The sequence below is a fragment of the Podarcis raffonei genome, chromosome 2, assembly GCF_027172205.1.
Source record: "Podarcis raffonei isolate rPodRaf1 chromosome 2, rPodRaf1.pri, whole genome shotgun sequence".
Classification (NCBI taxonomy): domain Eukaryota; kingdom Metazoa; phylum Chordata; class Lepidosauria; order Squamata; family Lacertidae; genus Podarcis; species Podarcis raffonei.
In genome coordinates, this window is record NC_070603.1 from 111,281,215 (window position 1) to 111,289,868 (window position 8,654).

Consider the following 8,654-nt stretch of genomic DNA (forward strand, 5'->3'; position numbering starts at 1 on the left):
TATGAACCAGGCCTGCCTTGCCTCCAAGAAGGTGATCAAGTGCCCTTAGCTCCTTGCCATGAGCAGTTAGTCTATTACAGGCTTCCTCAAAGTCAGCCCTCCAGATGTTTTGAGACTACAATTCCCATCATCCCTGACCACTGGTCCTGCTAGCTAGGGATCATGGGAGTTGTAGGCCAAAAACATCTGGAGGGCCGAGTTTGAGGAAGCCTGTTCTATTGCCATCTGCTCTTATAGATCTTCAGATCAGTACCAGGTACCGGGCACTAAAAGTAGGGCTTTTGCCATGAGGAGCTCTTGTCAGTGATTATATATATCACCTGACTCAGATCTATGTACAGAAGCCTATTGCTACATACTTACTGATCATGTTTTGCCAGACCAGAAAAAAAAATTGAGTTCTGTTTTTTATTGTTCAAATTGCACCTAAGGTCCAGATTGATCAAAGGCCCAAGCTACATTTCCTCCCCACATAACTTTTTGCTTTTATAATTTAAAACGTAAGGTCATGGTGCTCAGCATTTTCCTGCCCTTCCTGTTCTTTGCTGGCTGCTGATTACAGGGGATTTAGAAGGGTAATGGCATACCTTTCAAGTGTCCCTATTTCCCCAGGATATTCAGGGAATTACAGAAGCCATCCCGGCTTCTGATTTGACCCCGGAATGTTTTGTTTTCCCCCTTCCATTGCCGCCACAGCAGACATGTGCAACGTTCTTGCTAGCCGCTCTCTGCCGCCACCAAAGCCACTGCCACTGTAATGCTTTATGAATTTATCCGTATATTTTTATATGTGTAGCATTTCTTCTTTGTAAGTGTGCCCTGCTTTGGTTTTATTTGGTTTTATTTTGGTTTTACATGTTCCTGTATGAAATGAAAGAGAAAAATTATTCTACGCTGGTTCCGTTTATATAATATGCATAGGCCATGAGACAAATTTAAATCTTCACCTGCATGAGCTTAACTGTCCTGTTGAAATTAAAGAGAGTTGCGCTACAGTCCTTAGCATAAGCAGTGCTTTTTTATAGAAAAAGGGGTGCTGGAACTCACCATGAACGCTTGTTCTCTTAGAATAGCAATGTTGCCCACCTGAGAGATGCCAGAACCAAGTTCCAGCAAGTTCCAGCTGGGGAAAAAAGCCCTGGGCATGTCTCATGAATGTGCTCTATGTGGGGCTACCTTGGAAGGTGACCCAGAAACAACTAATCCATAATGCAGCTGCTAGACTTGTGACATGGAGTGGCTGCCGAGACCACATAACACCAGTCCTAAAAGACCTACATTGGCTTCCAGTACGTTTCTGAGCACAGTTCAAAGTGTTGGTGCTGACCTTTAAAGCCCTAAACGGCCTCGGCCCAGTATGCCTGAAAGAGCGTCTCCACCCCCATCGTTCTGCCCGGACGCTGAGGTCCAGCTCTGAGGGCCCTCTGGCAGTTCCCTCACTGCGAGAAGTGAGATTACAGGGAACCAGGCAGAGGGCCTTCTCGGTAGTGGCACCTGCCCTGTGAAACACCCTTCCATCAGATGTCAAGGACTTTTAGAAGACATCTGAAGGCAGCCCTGTTTAGGGAAGTTTGGAATACTTGATGTTTTATCGTGTTTTTAATATTCTGTTGGGAGCTGCCCAGAGTTGCTGGGGAAACCCAACCAGAGGGACGGGGTATAAATAAATAAGTGGTGGTGGTGTCTTGAAGCAGATAGTGAGATCTGGAAAAGAGTGGGAGGAGCTCAGAGAGCTAGAGTATCCCAGAGTGGGAAGCAGGGTGGAGGTGGCAAATTCCAGACAAGAGATCTCAGATTCCAGGGACAGGCATAGCAGTTTAGGACATCTGGATAACAGTGGGATAACAGGGGAATGTCCCACTGTTCTCCCTTCAGATATGCCTAGTCTACCTCCTCCTGTCACCCCAAATCCTTCGCCTTTAGGGGAAGCAGCTGAGAGTAAAGTGGAGCCAGCCTCAATTCCACATCCATCACCATGGACAGGGAGACTCCAGTGCTGGCGCATGAACATACCTCTTTTAGATGATGCAGAGGGAGGGATGCCCATTTGCTTGCCCAGTCCTGGAACACCATCTGCCTGTCATGCAAATAACTTTGTCTGCCCCACTCTTCAAAAGGAAGGTGTGGGGAGTGTCACTTGTTAGATCAGTGTTTTAGATCGCGCTCAGCCATGCATTTAAACTCTCACGTACCTGTTAATTTCTACAATCTGTGCCTTGCCTTATGTACCTATCTGACCTAAAAATTAAAGCCTTTGGCAGAACTGGAGTTGGAAGTTCACTTTCTTCATCTGACAGGGAGGGTCAGGACAATCCTATAGGTGTCTAAGCAGAAGTAAGGCCTACTCATGTAAAAACATGCTGATTCCTGGACCGTCCATGGGCCAGATTGAGAAGGCGATTGGGCCACATCCGGCCCATGGACCTTAGGTTGCCTACCCCTGTAATACATTATCTGGGAGTGAGTACCGCTGGACTCAAAGAGACTTGCACTTGAGGAGGCATGCATAGGGTTAAATATTATTAAGCACTTCTAGCTTTGTTGGATTCAGCCCAGAATCAATCTCCAGTCTTCTAACTCTTGTGAAATAAAGAAGTCAGTGTGGAAGAAAACACATTTAATTGTTTTTTACTCTGAGGAATTAGTTTACTGCACCACCCACAGTCTCAAGATAAGCCTCTCCAACAGAGTGGCAGGTTTGCTACCATATACAGTGCGTGTTGTTTTCCTCTCCCTTATTTTATCTAAATCCCCGAGAAACCATTCTGCCTTAAAGCACTCATGTAGTTGCACATTAAGTTTCTTTCTTTTGCAGGCACTAATTTCTCCCTAATTGCTGTCATCATCAATCTCTTTCCTACTCAAGTAAGGGGCCTCAGCTGTTAAAAAGCAAAAAACCCACCTCCTTTGATGTTGACTTTGCTGGTAGAGATTAAGGCTGACAGGGGTTATGCACAACCCCATAGCAACACCTACATTGTTTTCCGTTGGCGCTCTCTCTCTCTCTGGGGAAGTTACTGAGTTTGCATCTGATGATTTTCATCAAGTTTGCTTGTGCTTTAAAAACCTAGAAAGTTAAATTGGCAGTTGTTGAAAAAAACTGCAGGAAAAAGTGTGTGCAGTGGTGCTGCATGTCAGATGAACAGCGACCAGATTAACTTTTTTAAAGCACTAAAATTCTGCTAAACTAAGGTTGTGCCCTGTGCCTTTAAAAAAAAAAAAACTGTAGTTCAGTGCGCAGACATCAGCAGCAGATTGAACTCCATGCCCTGAAAAAACTGCTCCTGCTGATTTTTTGCATACCAAGTCTCAGGGAGCAGCCCAGACCTTTTTCTTTACTTTTCTGGCTCCAAGCTATCCACACACTCAGTGCAGCCTTTTAAAAACAAATAAATTTTTCTTTCCAAACATGAGCCTTCCGTGGCACAGAGCAAAAGTCGTATAAGCCTCACAAATTTGGGGAGAGGAGGGGGCACCTCACTTTGCTGCTTGAACGCCCCCAGCCACTACCCCCTCAAGTCAAGGTGAATAACACTGAAGGCCAACCAAGAAATATAGCAGAAACCTCAACAAGCACATCTCTCTCTCTCTCTTTCTTGTTATTAAAAATGCAGCATTAATAAATTAAACAACTGCTGATTTGCTGCTCTTTCATGATGCTCCAAATCAGTGCTTTTTTCCAGAAAAAGAGATGCCAGAACTCACCATGAACACCTCCCTTGTTTTCTTAGAACAGCAATGGTGCCCACCTGAGAGGTGCTGGTACTGAATTCCGGCAAGTTCCGGATGAAAAAAAAGCCCTGCCCCAAATCAGTAGCCTGAGGCAGCTGCCTCGCTACCTAATGGGAGGGCTGGCCCTGTTAAGCCCCAGACAGCAACATTCAGGAAAGCAACAGGAAGCTTCCCCAGAGGAAATTCTACTGCCTCTCTCATGAGTGAACTAATGGCCCCAGTTAGGAACACAGGTAACGTTGCCAGCTCCCAGAAGAGTCTGACTGGAAAGAGGTATACACAAAGCAGTAAATTATGAGATACAGCTGACAACCTCCCAGACAGCTATTCAGGATTCTCAGGAACCTGTTATTTATGTGTATATTTACAACCCTTCTTCACTGAATATTTCAGTCAGTGATGGCAAAAGAAAATAAATTTGGGCAGGGTGCAGCAGGGCAAAAGTATATTTCTACATGGGCAAGTTGTGTCTCACATGTTAAGGTCCCTGAAAGAAAAATAATGTTTGGGGAAGCACTTGACCCCGCCCCTTGCTGGCACCAGCCATGATTTCAATCCTAGAGTAATGATCTTCGAATCCTAGAATTGCAGAGTTGGAAGGGACCCTAAGGGTCATCTAGTCCAATCGCCTGCAATGTAGGGATTTCAACTAAAGCATCCATGGCAGATGACCAGCCAGCCTCTGCTTGAAAACCTCCAGAGAAGAAGAGTCTGCAACCTCCCAAGGTTAAATACAAAAAAAATGTACAGAGAATAATAATAACAGACAATAATTACAGAATCCAGAAAAAACAAGTCAGATAGATGTTTTAAAGCAGGCATAGGCAACCTTCGGCCCTCCAGATGTTTTGGCCTACAACTCCCATGATCCCTAGCTAACAGGACCAGTGGTCAGGGATGATGGGAATTGTAGTCCAAAACGTCTGGAGGGCTGAAGGTTGCCTATGCCTGCTTTAAACAAACCAAGAACTCTGCAATCAAACCAGCATTACTAACCTGTGGTGAGAGCAACAGTGATAATCTCCAACTTAACCAAACTGCCTCAGTCACCCCATCTCTCACCTGGGTCAGCACACTCACTGCCTCTCTTCCTCTCACATCACTCTGCGGCATATGAGCGACTTTACACTTTTGATCCTCACTCCCCAACCCACCCAGTCTTTCACCCCAAGTGTCACAAATCATTGCCCACAAGCACGTTTTCAACAGTAACAGCAGAGAGAGAGAGAGAGAGAGAGAGAGAGAGAGAGAGAGAGAGAGAGGGTTTCTCCTTACTGATGCTGCAGCAGTAGGTAAAGGTAAAGGTCCCCTGGACGGTTAAGTCGAGTCGAATTTGACTATGGGATATGACTATGGGAGCCTGTGTTTGTCCACAGACAGCTTTTCTGGGTCATGTGGCCAGCATGACTAAACTGCTACTGGTGCATGGAGGACAGTGACGAGTGCCAGAACGCACAGAAACGCTGTTTACCTTCCCACCACAGCAGTACCTATTTATCTACTTGCACTGGTATGCTTTCGAACTGCTATGTTGGCAGGAGCTTGGACAGAACAACGGGAGCTCACTCTGAGGTAGTGGAAGTCAATTACCCCCCTGATCACATAAGATTAAAGAACAAACAGCTCTGCTGATAACAGCATTGCAACAAAATGTATGCAGGCGAAGGCCACGAAGACACAATAATAGTTAGCAGATAGGGCTGTATAAGCAAGATTACAGGTCCAGTCTTTCTAGTATGCTAGAGCACTGTGGCAAAAAGTATCCAGTGGGTTTTTGCCAGCTATCCTCTACAGATGTTTGGGGGGCTTTTAATTGGACTCTGTGTGTATTCATTGTGTGTAAACCATATAAAAAGTCTCAGCGGACAACACTGGGGGATCAGACTTTGGGAAATATCCTGCTGAATCAGTTAGTTTGCACAAACTAATAAACGCTGGATTCTCTCTCCTTTCCGTCTCCTGTGTCTCATTGGCAAAATCCAGGAAGAACAGGTTTTAGACCTGCAACAACCCCGCCATGCGAAATCAATCCGCCAATCTTATGATTTGCAAGCCCAAGAGGCTGGGTGGTTTAGACCACAGCGCCACATGCGTCCCTAGTAGTGCTGCGGCACTAGTCGTTAGTTTATGGCCTACATATTTGTTTCATTTTTGTATTTCTTGTGCAACTCAAGGTGGTGTGTGCAGACATCCCAAGTGTTCTCCTTTCAGACCCAGTCTTCCTTAGCATGGTTGCCCTGTCAAGTGTCCCTCGGACCACAACCTGAGACTTGCCACAGCGGAGACAGTCTGCTCATTTTGGCATCACTTATCTCCACTTCTACTTTTCTACGCCTCTGTCCTCATCATAACAACGAAAGGATGTTTCACTTCGCTTCCCCCAGCTTCCCTTTTCCTGAAGCACGCAGACAGCAAACCCATGCGCTGGAAAGAACAAGCTGTTTCTCAAGGTGCAGGTTGGACGCTACATTTACCCGCAGGAAATTGAGGCCTAGAGAGTAATCTAGGGCAGCCTCAAAGTGAGACGGCAGTCGAGAGAACCAGCAACTCTAGGAAAGTTGACATGAACGAAGGACCTTTTCTTTCTCCCTGAAGAAATAAAAGTTCCTAATTCTTGTCAGGCACGAAGTAACTTTAAAGGACTTCATTCGAGATATTACAGCATTTCTGGTGGGCTGGAAGCTACACGTGGGCCTTGGGCCATTTTCAGGTGTGTCACAGTGCCATGGCCTACCCTTCAGTGCCTCTTCAACCTGTTCCACTTCTAGCCATCCCACAGCCTTTTTGTTGGAGCAATGCCAGCACCAGCAACTCCTTGGATGCTGAGGAAAGGAGGGTGGGAGCCAGAGAAGTTGGTGGAGGGTCAGGGATGGGGGAAAAGGTCTCCTTCCTCTGAAGAAAAATGTCCAGAGGAGATGTTGAATAAAACTAGGGGGAAATGTTAATATTTGATATCATCATTATTAAGTTGTGGGTGGACATAGCAGTCGACACAGAGATTTCTCCAAGTGGTTCTTTATAGTAAGCTGGAACTGAACTGAACTGAACTGAACAGCTCAGCCGGCCTGCTTTTATAAGCAGCCGGCTGTCAACATTGTAACAACAACAACCCAGGGTTTCCTGTCTAAATTAACTGAAGTGGACCTGAGTGAAAACTATATACACAATACCCCTGGTGGCCAGGGTGAGAACGTCAATACATAACAATCATCATCAATAAATCAGCTGGAAACAGAAGAGAAGTGAGGAAAGTTGTTACAGGAGGAAGAAATAAAGATAAAAGGACAAGGGAGGATGGATGGAAGAAACTAGAAATTTGGGTGTGGTGGGGGAATAAGATACAAGTTAAGTGTGAAAAGAGAAGGGGGGAGAAATTTCAGGAGACAAGTGAAAATACTTTGATAGACATGTGGGTGTAGGAAGCGAGAAATAGAAAATAAAAATCCTTTTTCCATTTCAGATCCTTCTAAATCAGCAAGTTCTGCCTAAAATGGGCAGGCTGAATCACATTCCCTCCAGAGCAAATGCCTCTATTTAACCTGAGGAAAGCTGAGCTACGCATAGAACTCCTTACCACAAGGAAGATTTTGGAATTTCCAACAATGGAGTGGTGTCTGTAATTTCCATCTCGTTATGTGAAACTCGGCCTACATCCGCCGCCATTTTGTGACCAGCTCTGTCCCTGCAACGCCATTTTGTGATTGCTGAGCCTCAGTCACTTTCAGTCATTTCAAGGGCCTGGGAGCAGTACGTTTGAGAATCCACGTGTTAGTGTATAAAGAACTAAAAGGCCAGGACAAGGTTAGCTGGAGGGCTGCCTTGTACTTTATTCACTGGCCAGATCACTGTGATACTCTAGAATAGCCCTCTTGATTTTCCCCACAGATATACTGTATCTTATTCATTTAGTGTCTACATGAACTACTAAGGCTTTTAGTGTTGCGGCACCAGTCTTTTGGAACACTGCTACAATTGGCCACTTACAATTGCAGTATTTCATCACCTGCTGAAAACCTTTCTGTTTCAGCAAGCTTTTTTAGAGATTTGAATTTTTTTTAACATTGGTCATTTGTTCTGTATTTTATGATTTCACAATTTCATGGCACTTTGATAATTTCACTGCACGCTGCACCATACAAGTAGCAATTCATTACTATTCTTAAAAAATGCAGATTTTGGCACATAGAATTCTGCTTTTTCCATTGCCCCCCCCCCCCCCGCATCCGCTCCCACCAGTTACCAGTTATTTGTGCTGCACTGCACCGCAAAACCTCTTTTTTTTTTGACACTTTGCAAAGCTTCAGAAGCGACTTGTCAACATTCGCAGCAGGACTTCTGCTCATTTGCCTCTAATGCGGTAAATAACTGTTATAAAAAGGAACAGCAACACCACCGAAGTGTGGGCCTCCGGTTGTGACCCTAATCGAGAAAATGTAGCTCATTTTTGTTCTGAATTATAGTACTCAAGGGCCAGGCACCTCAAGGAGCTGATTTTTGCCTGGAAAGAAAGGGTAGCAAATTGCTAGTTATTTAATTTGCTGTCATTTTATTTCCTTCTTCCAGGGAGAGGTGCTTGTGGGATTTTCTGCCTCAGGTGCCAATATAACTTGGCTGGCTTTCAGAAAGATGCACCTTGCCACAGTGGTGGCCTCAGGGTGTGTGTGTGTGTGTGTGTGTGTGTGTGTGTGTGTACCATTTGCTACTTCACCTCAGGCAACAAATTGACCTGGACAAAGCCTGACCAAGAATGAGGTGCTATTTAAAAACTTGCCATTCATGTTTTGCCATTAAAACAAATATACGGGTTTCAAAGTGGGGAACTTGTGGCCCTCCCAAGCTGTTGGAATCCAACTCAAACCAGCTGCCCCCAGGTTACATGGCACATACCGTATTTTTCGCTCTATAAGGCGCACCTTTCCCCT